The sequence below is a fragment of the Mirounga angustirostris genome, unplaced genomic scaffold, assembly GCF_029215605.1.
Source record: "Mirounga angustirostris isolate CCGP_5_RB_7025 unplaced genomic scaffold, mMirAng1.0.hap1 SCAF_9, whole genome shotgun sequence".
NCBI lineage: Eukaryota > Metazoa > Chordata > Mammalia > Carnivora > Phocidae > Mirounga > Mirounga angustirostris.
The window spans coordinates 88,045,548-88,058,253 of record NW_026991717.1 but is presented as its reverse complement, the minus strand read 5'-3'; the positions used below and the strand labels follow the sequence as shown (position 1 = coordinate 88,058,253).

Below are 12,706 nucleotides of genomic sequence, written 5' to 3'. Positions count from 1 at the left end.
AAAAAGCAATTTTGTTATCCAGTAAAATGAGAGAGTTAATGAAAATGAAGATCTAGAATTCAGGAGACAGAGTTCACAAACGTCAAGGAGTGAAGGAAATACCAAGATGAAGACTTGTGACAGGCAGAGAGAGCTCTCAATCCATATTGCAGCAGGAAGACAGAGAAGTGTGTAAGAAAGACTATTAAAAAATTATAGATTAGTGATGTTTGAGATAAAAAGTATCGGTATTTGCAAAAAAAAAAATCTGACAGAAATTTTGGACTCTAAAAAGATTAAAGTAAGCAAATGGGAAAAAGTGAAATAATGCTTAATTTAAGGAAAAAAAGTTTTATAACTAAAAAATTATAGTACACTAGCATTGCTATCCAAAATGTGGTTCCCCGAACTGGCTGCCAGTCCTCAAACTGTGTATTATCAAGTAGCAAAGAGGAAGTAGCCTCAGCCAAATTTGATTGAGCAAATCAACTACATCAATAAGCACACTGTTTTTTTCCACGGGTATTCTTTTTCATACAAGATTTTCTCCAGGAAGGAAATGTACTGATTTTCTTTCCTGCATGCATTCCTTATTCTGTTGTAGCCCCAGCATTTTGAGTACCATTGCATTAGTACTTACTGGCTATGAATTTAAACAAAAATTCTGACAAAAGTGTTGTAAGAAATCGGGGATAAGGAAATAAAAATATCAAATGGGGAAAGAGCTAGATTTTCCAATTATATAGCAGGAAATTAACATTTATCTCAAATGTATGAGTCAAAAACAACAGTATAAAAAATTATTAAGATATATTGAGGCAAACTTTCAAAAGTAAAAAATGCTAATGTTGTCTTTGCAAACAGTAGGGAGCATAAGGATGAGTTGGACAGAAGTGATTCCTATTTTCATTATAAGCAATTTGGCACTAGGCTACCTTCAACCATATACATTTATTACCTTGATAAAATTTAAATTAATTTTTAAATATTTTATTTATTTAAGAGAGAGAGACAGAGAGAGAGTACGAACAATGGGGAGGAGTAGAGGGAGAGAGAGAAGCAGACTCCCCACTGAGCAGAAAGTCCTATGCAGGACTCAATCCCAGGACCCCGGGATCATGATCTGAGCCAGAGAGAGATGCTTAACCGACTGAGCCACCCACGTGCCCTTAAATTAATTTTTATTTTTTTTATTTTTAAATAAGAGTATATAAGATCGCAGCCTTCATTAGTTTATGACCAAATAATTTTACACATATTGAGAACTTATTTACACATTTTCAGAAGTAGAATAGCTGAACCATGTGTAAGAACTTCGACAAAATAATAAAACATGATAAAACCTTAGATGAGTCAGACATAAAATTAGAACAGATAAAAATACTGAAGAAAGAAGAAATACTGCAGAGGAGAGGAAGAACAAATATTGTTAAAACTAGGAAAGCTTGAAGGGGGGGAAATTGGTGGGGAGATGAACCATGAGAGACAATGGACTCTGAAAAACAAACTGAGGGTTCTAGAGGGGAGGGGGTTGGGAGGGTGGGTTAGCCTGGTGATGGGTATTAGGGAGGGTACGTTCTGCATGGAGCACTGGGTGTTACACGAAAACAATGAATCATGGAACACTACATCAAAAACTAATGATGTAATGTATGGTGATTAACATAACGTAATAATAATAAAAAAGTTGGAGATAGTGAAAGATGAATAGGAATGAATAAAAATTCTAATCTGAATTTGGTAAAAATAAATAAATAAATAAATAAAACCAGGAAAGCTATCATAAATAAAGAATCACTAGCTAGTAATAAACAGAAAATTTAATACAGGAACCATGTTTTATAATTCTGAACAATACTGAAAGATATTGGGGAGCAGAGTTAAACACATTCCATAAGTACGACAGTCCTTTGTCAGTAACTACTAAGAAGTTCTAAAATATCATACCTTGAACAACATAAAGCTTCTCAGAACTTTATAACTACTAACACCATGGAGAAAACACCCAACTTACTATTTTTAGGAATCTGGATCTAACAGGAAACTGAGGTAAAAAGACACAGTAAATATGTGACTAGTTTTTAAAACCCCTATGGAGAAGGACTCTTTCTAAGAACTCTAAAGAGCCAAACCTGAAATAGCAATTAAAGTCTCCTGCTGAATGCTGACAAGATTAATTAAGGTAAGTAGAGCTGAGTGCTGTAATTGAATTACAGTCTTTTCTAAGAGCAGTTGTTGCCTCTTCTCTGTATTTTATTGACTCTTTTATGAGTTCTACTGCTAAATCAATTCTAATCACTGCACCAACTGGAAAAATTCCACTTTCCACTGCCAGATCAATTACAGTCACACAATCAATAGCTGGTACTTCAGCCTTTTTGATTAAAAGAATGTAAAAAAAAAAAAAAAGAAAAAAGAAAAGACTGAAAAAGTAAAAATGATTCCATTTCTGTATTAAAAGAAAAGCAAAGCTAATTTAACACATAAATATTCACACTGAATATAAAGATGACAAAACTTATTTGCCCTGAAATAATATTTTTAGGGGCGCCTGGGTGGCTCAGTCATTAAGCGTCTGCCTTCGGCTGGGGTCATGATCCCAGGGTCCTGGGATGGAGCCCCGCGTCAGGCTCCCTGCTCTGGGAGAGCCTGCTTCTCCTTCTCCCACGCCCCCTGCTTCTGTTCCCTCTCTCGTGGTCTCTCTCTGTGTGTCAAATAAATAAATAAAATCTTAAAATAATATTTTTAAAGTAATTATGTAACTTATTCTGATTTACTCAGGGAATTACTGGACAGTTTACAAAAATCTTTTGTGAAAGTTATATACATCAGATGGAAATTAATTACAATACCTAGATTTCACATTAAGCCTAGGACCCAATCACTCCTCTTGTATTTATTTCATCATTTCTTTATTGTCTTTGTTGTCTCTCCAAGAATTTTCTCCTTTGAAGACCACACCACCTCTTCTTTTTTAAGACATACCTCTAGGGTACATTCCCACTATTCTCAATAGTTTCAAAATTTAATTGATAGTTCTCATTTTTCTTAACATTCATTATCCTAAGTGATTACAATACCATTTTGTCACTAATCATGTATTTATCTTAACTGTCTTTAATCTCCTCAAATATGACATTTATGTATAAGACATAATTATAACTCAGAACACTTGAAGATATCTCATTTCCAACACATCAAATTTTATATTTTATCTTTTGTGACTTTAAATACCTGACTGCTGTGTTTTCCTCTTACTGATTATTGAGAATTTATTTATTTATTTATTTATTATGTTATGTTAATCACCATACATTACATCATTAGTTTTTGAGGTAGTGTTCCATGATTCATTGTTTGCGTGTAACACCCAGTGCTCCATTCAGTACGTGCCCTCTTTAATACCCATCACCAAGCTAACCCATCCCCCCACCCCCTCCCCTCTAGAACCCTCAGTTTGTTTCTCAGAGTCCATAGTCTCTCATGGTTCGTCTCCCCCTCTGATTTCACCCCCTTCATTTTTCCCTTCCTGCTATCTTTTTTTTTTTTAACATATAATGTATTATTTGTTTCAGAGGTATGGGTCTGTGGTTCATCAGTCTTACACAATTCACAGTGCTCACCAGAGCACACCGTCCCCAATGACTATCACCCAGCCATCCCATCCCTCCCACCCCCACCATTCCAGCAATACTCAGTTTGTTCCCTGAGATTAAGAATCCCTCATATCAGTGAGGTCATATGATACATGTCTTTCTCTGATTGACGTATTTCGCTCAGCATAATACCCTCCAGTTCCATCCACGTCATTGCAAATGGCAAGATTCCATTCCTTTTGATGGCTGCATAATATTCCATTGTGTGTGTATGTATGTGTGTGTATATGTGTGTGTGTGTGTGTATATATATATATATATATATATATATATATATATAAATAATCTTCTTTATCCATTCATCTGTCAATGGACATCTGGGCTCTTTCCATAGTTTGGCTATTGTGGACATTGCTGCTATAAACATTGGAGTGCACATACAGTCACATGAAGAATGAAACTGGACCATTTCCTTACACCACACACAAAAATAGACTCAAAATGGTTGAAAAACCTAAATGTGAGACAGGAGTCCATCAAAATCCTAAAGGAGAACACAGGCAGCAACCTCTTCAACCTCAGCCACAGCAACTTCCTAGAAACATCGCCAAAGGCAAGGGAAGCAAGGGCAAAAATGAACTACTGGGACTTCATCAAGATAAAAAGCTTTTGCACAGCAAAGGAAACAGTCAACAAAACCAAAAGACAACCAATAGAATGGGAGAAGATATTTGCAAATGACATATCAGATAAAGGGCTAGTACCCAAAATCTATAAAGAACTTATTAAACTCAACACCCAAAGAACAAATGATCCAATCAAGAAATGGGCAGAAGACATAAACAGACATTTTTCCAAAGAACACATCCAAATGGCCAACAGACACATGAAAAAGTGTTCAACATTGCTTGGCATCAGGGGGAATTTCTTATTAAGAATTGTGTTTAAAACTGAGTGTTGTTGGAGTGGGGGGTGGGGTGGGAGGGATGGGGTGATTGGGTGATAGACACTGGGGAGGGTATGTGCTCTGGTAAGCGCTGTGAATTGTGCAAGACTGTTGAATCTCAGATCTGTACCTCTGAAACAAATAATGCAATATATGTTAAGAAAAAAAAAAAAGAAGAAGGTAGCGGGAGGGGAAGAATGAAGCGGGGGAAATCGGAGGGGTAGACGAACCATGAGAGATGATGGACTCTGAAGAACAAGCAGGGTTCTGGAGGGGAGGGTGGGAGGATGGGTTAGGCTGGTGGTGGGTATTAAGGAGGGCACATTCTGCATGGAGCACTGGGTGTTACGCACAAACAATGAATCATGGAACACTTCATCTAAAACTAATGATGTAATGTATGGGGATTAACATAAGAATAAAAAAAAAAAAGAATTGTGTTTAGTCTCACAGTGGTTTTCAAGCCACTGCCACTTCCCTAAGTAGCTTGACTCTGGCATAGTCACAAACAAGCAGAGTTTCTTCCTTGATCTGCATGATTTTGATGAACCTCAGGCAGCACATTTTCAGTTCTGACATGATAAAGATAGCACATGCATGAATAATATTAAAAGGGCATCTCATAATCCACTGCATTCCCATGAAGCCTGAAGCTACTTAGAATACAGTGTAAACATGTCTGCAGCATACAAGTAATTCTTAGAGGGTGTCCTGTGTCACCACCAAATACAGCCCATCTTCTCTGGACTGCTGAGGTTCACAGGAACATAGAATTGGTGAAATCCTGTGAATTATCTTGGTTTAGACTTTCATTTGAATGCCCAAGAAAAATCTCACACCATTTAGGGTTGTTGGTGAGATTAAGATAGGTATTCCTCTAGTATTTGCTTGAAACAATGAATTCAGCTATCAGTTTGAGATTAAGATAGGTATTCCTCTAGTATTTGCTTGAAACAATGAATTCAGCTATCAGTTTGTAGGTAGTAATAATTATAGGTGATGGATGAGGACATGGGGTCTTGGAGAGTACCCAACAGTTTCTCTTTCTGCCATTTTGTCAACAGATATCCTATAGTTACTCCCATTTAGTAACAATGTAAAATTCTAATTAAATATATTTCTTTATTAAATGTGTGAGTAAACTTGCATCAAGTAAGAGAAATCCTCATGACTGTAATGGCCTCCAAAGATGTTCATGTTCATGTCCTAATCCCTAGAATCTATGTATATGCTATCTTACATGGCAAAAGGGACTTTGTAGATATGATTAAGGTAATGGACCTAGAGTGGGGAGTTTATTCTGGATTATCCAGGTAGGCCCAATCTGAATACATGAGTACTTAAAAGCAGAAAACCTTTTTCAGCTGTGGTTAGAAGGGGGTCTGAAAATAAAAGAGTCAGAGAGATGAAATGTTCCTGTCCTGGAAGATGAAGGAAGAGGGTCACAAGCCAAGAAAGGCTGCTGAAAGGAATGCATTCCTGATTAACACCTCGATTTTAACCCACTGTGGCCTAGGTCAGATTTCTGATCTACAGAAGTGCAAAATAATAAATCTATATTATTTAAGCCACAAAGTTTGTGGTAATTCATTATAGCAGTGATTTAAAAAAAACAAAAACAAAAACAAAAAAACGAATACAGCCAGTTATAAAGTGAATCCAGGGAGAGATTACTAACTTTGCAGAATACCTTGACAGTACCTATAATATATAGTGGATTGAAGTTTTGGTTTTAATGGCCATGTAAAGAGGATGAGACAAGTATTTGCATCCTTGCAAAGTGGATAAAGCTAAATCAATCAATCAAACTTCAGACAAAGAAAGAATTTTTGTCTAGGTAAAACTTGGCTTTGATTTGAAATAAAATGGCATCCTTCCTTGAGTATTAGTGTCCAGAGCCCAGCTGTTGAGTGGATGGAAAAGCCAAATTTACAAAATTCACAAAAAAAAAATTTTTTAAATCAAATTGCAGTCCAAACCTAAGATGGTTTAGATAACAGTATTATCAGATAAAAGAGATACAATGAATAGTATGTACATGCTTAAATAAAGAGGAAATTTTAAAAAAATAGTAGGAGGGGCACCCAGGTGGCTCAGTCGTTAAGCATCTGCCTTCAGCTCGGGTCATGATCCCAGGGTCCTGGGATCGAGCCCTGCATCGGGCTCCCTGCTCAGGGGAGAGCCTGCTTCTCCCTCTCCCGCTCCCCCTGCTTATGTTCCCTCTCTCGCTGTGTCTCTGTCAGATAAATAAAATCTTAAAAAAAAAAAAAGTAGGAAAAGACTGTTAAAATTACCAGATACTATTTAAAAATACAATTTATAAAAAGGAAATAGAATATCTGAAATTAAACGTAAATGAAGAAAAAGTTAGTTACTAAAAGATAGAACCCAAAATTACACCAAATGCAACTGAGACAAAGAAAAGCATTTTTGAAAGAGAAGTCCAACAACTTCTAATTACAGTTTCAGGACAAAGATAAAAAAAATATTAAGAGGAGAGACAATATTTGGGGAGATAATAATTGAGGATGTTTTCCAAAATGGATAAAAGACTTATTTCTTCAGACTCAATAAGCACAGAAAATTTCAGTCAGGATAAATAACTATCTTTGCCTAGATGCAGTATAATAAAAACACAGACTACTCAAGATATTGAGGTGATATTAATAATAACAGACATCGTGAGAATAGGAGGTATTAATAATTACAGATATAAATAATAACCTGTAAGTACTTCCTATGTCAAAATAGAAACCAAAATAAAATGAAATAATACTTCTAATTGAATGTCAATGAAATTATGATATCAAATTTGTGGGATGCATCAACATCTGTACTTGGGGAGAAATATATAGCATTAAATAATTATATTAGAATAGAAAGATGTTAAATATTAATGGCTAAAGAAACCAATAAAATAGAAAGCAAATAAAAGGAAACAAAAGGAAAAATTAAATTAATATAACAGGTAATATGTAATAAAGGAATCATCCAGAACTCGGTTCTTTGAAAAGATTAATAAACTTAACATAGCTCTGGGAAGAGACCAAGAACAACAGAGAGAAGACCCCTCAAAATTTTATATCTGGAAAAAAAAATGGGACATAGCCAGACATACAGCAAAAAAAGTTTTTTTAAGTAACAAGACAATTTAGTGGACTGATTTTTTCTTTGAAATTTTATGAGATATACAGACATTGCCTAAAGAGAATAAAACTTATAGTAGGTACAACAACAACTATTTGATTTTACTGACTGAGATTTTGTTTTCAATTTAAAACACCATATATTAGAATATGGGATTGTAATATAACTACCATATGAATCTCAGCTTTTTAAACTATCTTTCTGCCCTCACCTGCCATAGAACACTGGCGTATCACATTTAAAGTAATACTCCCGGGACGCCTGGGTGGCTCAGTCGGTTAAGCGGCTGCCTTCGGCCCAGGTCATGATCCCAGGGTCCTGGGATCGAGTCCCACATCGGGCTCCTTGCTCAGCAGGGAACCTGCTTCTCCCTCTCTCTCCGTCTGCTTGTGCTCTCTCTGTCAAATAAATAAAATCTTTTAAAATAAATAAATAAATAAATAAATAAATAAATAAATAAATAAATAAATAAATAGTAATACTCCCAATTTCATGGATTTAACACTCATCCAGTATTTTAGCAAGGAATCCAGTCTTATCCTCACTTTCCTCCCCATCACTCTCCTGAGATATTTCCAGGTTACCAGGAAAGGAGAGGGGAATCTAGAATATATTTAATCCTCTGCCATTTCTCCCGTCCTGTTCCTGCTCTCCCTCATTTTTGTGGTCTGCTGACCCCAGCTTCTGCACCTAGTCACTTACTCACCATATCACTGTTCTTATAAAAGTCCTTTTTGAATTACTGAACCCTTTCATTTCTGGTTAGCAGCTCTTTCAGTGGGCTTTTCTCTACCAGTATTGTTGCTCCCGCCCATTCTATTCTTTATTCCACATTCCCCCTCTTCTGTATGTTACATTGACCTTTCAAGGATAGGCTAAACCAGAAAATGGTAAGAAACAGCTTCTAACATACACGTGGAATCAATTCTCTCCCTCCCTTGAGGTTTGCTGTTGAGTGTGGCCCACACTCCAAACCTCCTCACAGAAAACCTCTGAGTTCTACTGCCTTTTAAGTCCTGACTACATCTCAAATTTCTTGTCCATCTGACAGATCTGTACACATCTTAAATAAAATGTTGGACTGTACTAAATTAAGGACTATTTCACCTGAAGAAAATCAATGGATGTGGCTATCTCAATGTCCTAGAAGAATCAACAGCAAAGAATCTCCCTAAAACTTTTATGACAATAGGCTGGTTATGTCTAAAACACGTAACACATTTCTTCCCCTGTTAAAACACTGTATTACAATAGTGATTATTTGTCTTAGCCAAAATATGCAGATCTAATATGAAAACTTGATTCCACTCTAACTTCTGTGGCTTTCTCTTATACCCATTATATTTTAGACTCTCTCTGGTGGTAGAGATGTGTTATCTCTTGCATTTGCTCCATGCAGAGAGAGAAAATGCTGACAATGGAATATGAATATAATTTGAAGATTCAACAAAATGTCATTTGCTTGAATAATATTGATTCCCTCAGACTTGGTATAGAGGTGGAAATTCATTCTTAATAACTCTTTTGGTAATTTCTTAAAGCCATAGTACAAAAGCCATATTATATATGTTGGGCTTTTACTGTTTATAAAGCACTTTCATAGACCTTTATGTCCTATAATTTCTATAAAAATCCTCTAAAGTAGACAGGATGGAGTAAATGGTTTTGCACAATATCAGTCAAGTGGATAGTGGCAGTCAAAAATGGAATTCAGAGTATTTGCAGTATGTAAAAGAGTAATTCTCTACTTTGATTCTACCTACACTCACCCACAACTAAACCCTGTTGCTATTTCTTTAAAACATCTTTTAATCATTCTTCCTCTTCATTTATCTGCCAACCCTCTAATATAATTATCAACTCATTCCTAGAGTAGAGTAATAACTGGCTGGCTGTTTTCTCCTTCCCTCTCCCAAATCCAATTCTAATTGCATACCATGGCTAGATTCAATCGCCTATGATACTGAGATTATCATATGACTTCCTTAATTAAATGCTTCAAAGGTCTGTTACTGCCTAAAGGATAAACTCCACACTTCTTAGCCTGCCTTTCTCCTTCTTCCTCAGAATTCTTGGTAGCACTAATTGTTTGACCCTGGAGGATCAGGGAAGCATACTGTAAAAGATACCAACTTCAGAATCAGAGTCATCAGGAAAATCCTCCTTCTGCCTCTTCTAGCTTTTAGTCACTAGCATGTTTGTATCCTCAGTTAACTCAACTGTAAAATGAAGACAATTATACTTAAGCCATAGTATTGTTTTAAACATTTGAGGTAATATATAAAAACATGCTGTACATACAAGTGGTTTTAATTATTATGATCAAAGCTTATTTTCTACTATTCCTTGACACCAAAATATTTCATCTTTTTTTTTAAAGATTTTATTTATTTTAGAGAGAGAGAACACGTGTGTGCGTTTGAGCAGGAGGAGGGGCGGAGGCAGAAGGAAAGAATCTCAAGCAGACTCCGTGTTGAGTGCTGAGCTGATATGGAGCTGATCTCACAACCCCAAGAATTTGACCTGAGCCAAAACTAAGAGTTGGATGCTCAACTGACGGAGCCACCCAGGTGCCTCCTCTATTTTTTCATCTTAATACAATTTAAGAATCACATAGAAATATTTTTTCTTGGGGAGTCTGGGTGGTTCAGTCAGTTAAGCCTCAGCCTTCAGCTCAGGTCATGATGCTGGGGGTCCTGGGATCAAGCCCTACATTGGGGCTCCCTGCTCAGCGGGGAGCCTGCTTCTTCTACTCCCTCTGCCCCTCCCCCCACTTGTGTGCGTGCACACTCTCTCTCTGAAATAAATAAAATCTTTAAAAAAATAAATATTTTTCTTGCCACATATTTCACCCTTATTTGCCTACTTGTATTATGCTATGTTCAACCAAAATCTCAGAACAAATGGAGGCAAAGTGTAAAATTTAAAAAAAAATTAAAAGTCAGATGAAATAGCTTTGAGAACTCTATAACAATTTTTTATCACAATAAATAAACAAAATAAATAATGAAACCAAAAGTATCTTTTCATATATTTAAAGTACTCTAACAACAAAGGTAAACATCTAAAATATCTAATTTGGATAGAAGTTGTTCAAAGTAATGTCAATAAATATGCAAAAAATGATCACATTAAATGACAGAAAAAGTAAATGAAAAGAAAACTAGTTTTTGATATAGTCAAGTATGATGAGTTTTGGTTGTAAAATCTACCAACCGGGAGAAGATACTAATCTTCGCTATAATAAATTTAAAAGTTATCAGTGAATAACATGATGACTTTCAGTATATTCAAATATTAGTTTGCTACATCAATCTGCCCAGCACTTTTTTTTAGATCCTTAGAATGGTAACGATATATTTTTTCTAGCCTCCATTAAACTTTTATAAGCTCAATGATCCCAGATAACATATATCTTCATTGGTTTACCAATTGCTTATTTTTATATTCTATCAGTAAGCATATTTTGCACTTACTAGCAATGGCTCTAAATATTTCAGTAGCTCACAGTCCATTAAATACAATTAGTATAAAATGTCTGCAAGATGACAAAATGAGAAATTAAGTTATTAGCAAATCAATCAAAGAATATTGCAAGGATAGCAGAAGTGGATAAATAATAGTTCCATGGTGGAGAAATCCAAAAAGCAAGTATGTTTGATTGTTTTAATAACTGAAGACAAGGAAAACTAGAATTACAGGTCCATTCCTTGATAATGATTCATATTTTAGTCGGCATTTGACAGCAGTAAAAGAACATAGGAGTACCTCCGCAAGGAGAAAATGGTGGATTTTCATTCTGTTAGAAAATGGTTATATGACATGTGGTGAACGTGACTCTAAACTATATTAGGTCTAATACTGAACTAAAATATTAGCAATTTTGCTATCATCCTTGTAAAGCTTGAGCAAAATCAGAGGACTCCAATTTTCTTGTACCCTGACCCCTGCATTCTCTATTCCCTAACTCTGATGTAATGTTTTATTTTTCCACAGGACTTACTTCACTATTAGTCTCTCCTGCTAGAGTGTAAGCTCCACAGGGCAGGGGTCTTTTTATTTTGTTTACTGATATACCACAAGCACCTAGAACAGTGCCTGGAATCTATAAGATCTCAATATATATTTGAGGAATACATAGGAATGCTCTGTGAACTTAGTAACTCTGTATTAATAAGGCTTATCAATGCAATTTGTGCAAGTATCTCTGCTTAGGTAACAATTCATAATTCTCCCTTCTCTTCTTGCCCAGCAGTTGAGTGCCCTACTAATCTGCAAAAATATGGGCTCCATCTATTCACAAGAAATAACACACAATAAAAATATTAGAGATCTTACTTTCTAAAAAAGTGCCTAATAATCACTTGTATAAAACTAAATCATATTAACTAAACAATTAAATAAAATATATACAATGAAATATACTATCCTACATCCTATACTATATTTTTTTTTTTAAAGATTTTTATTTATTTATTTGACAGAGCGAGAGAAGGAACACAAGCAGGGGGAGTCAGAGAAGGAGAAGCAGGCTTCCAGCTGAGCACAGAGTCCGACGTGGGGCTCGATCCCAGTCCACTGGGATCATGACCTGAGACGAAGGCAGACGCTTAATGACTGAGCCACTCAGGTGTCCCTATATTATATTCTTTAAAGTGATTTTTACTCATGAGTTTCCTCTTAAGAGAGTTGATAATAATTCAGTAAGATGCAGAATTAGTGTCTTTTCCCCAAATTGAAGCAGATCTAATGAGATGAATACTATGAATTCAGATAACTGTGTGCTTTTGAGGTACTTATACATTCTTTCACAAATAATACTGTTATTATTACTAGGATTTCTTATTTCTCCTGAACATAATTATAGTGCTGAGGGTTTTTTTTTTTCCTTTTTTTTATTTCTTTTAAATTCCAGTATAGTTAACATACAGTGTTATATTAGTTGGAGGGATACAATATAGTGACTTAACACTTCTATACATTACTCAGTGCTCATCATGATAGGTGTATAAGTGTATTCTTGATTCTCTTCACCTGT

The 12,706-nt window shown here is 35.5% G+C and overlaps 1 protein-coding gene across 1 annotated transcript in view; it reads right to left on the bottom strand.

Moving 5' to 3' along the window:
• Nucleotides 1-12,706, bottom strand: part of LOC123861542 (uncharacterized) — a 1,204,655-nt gene that overhangs the window by 295,950 nt on the left and 895,999 nt on the right. The gene's annotated exons all lie outside the window — the stretch shown is intronic.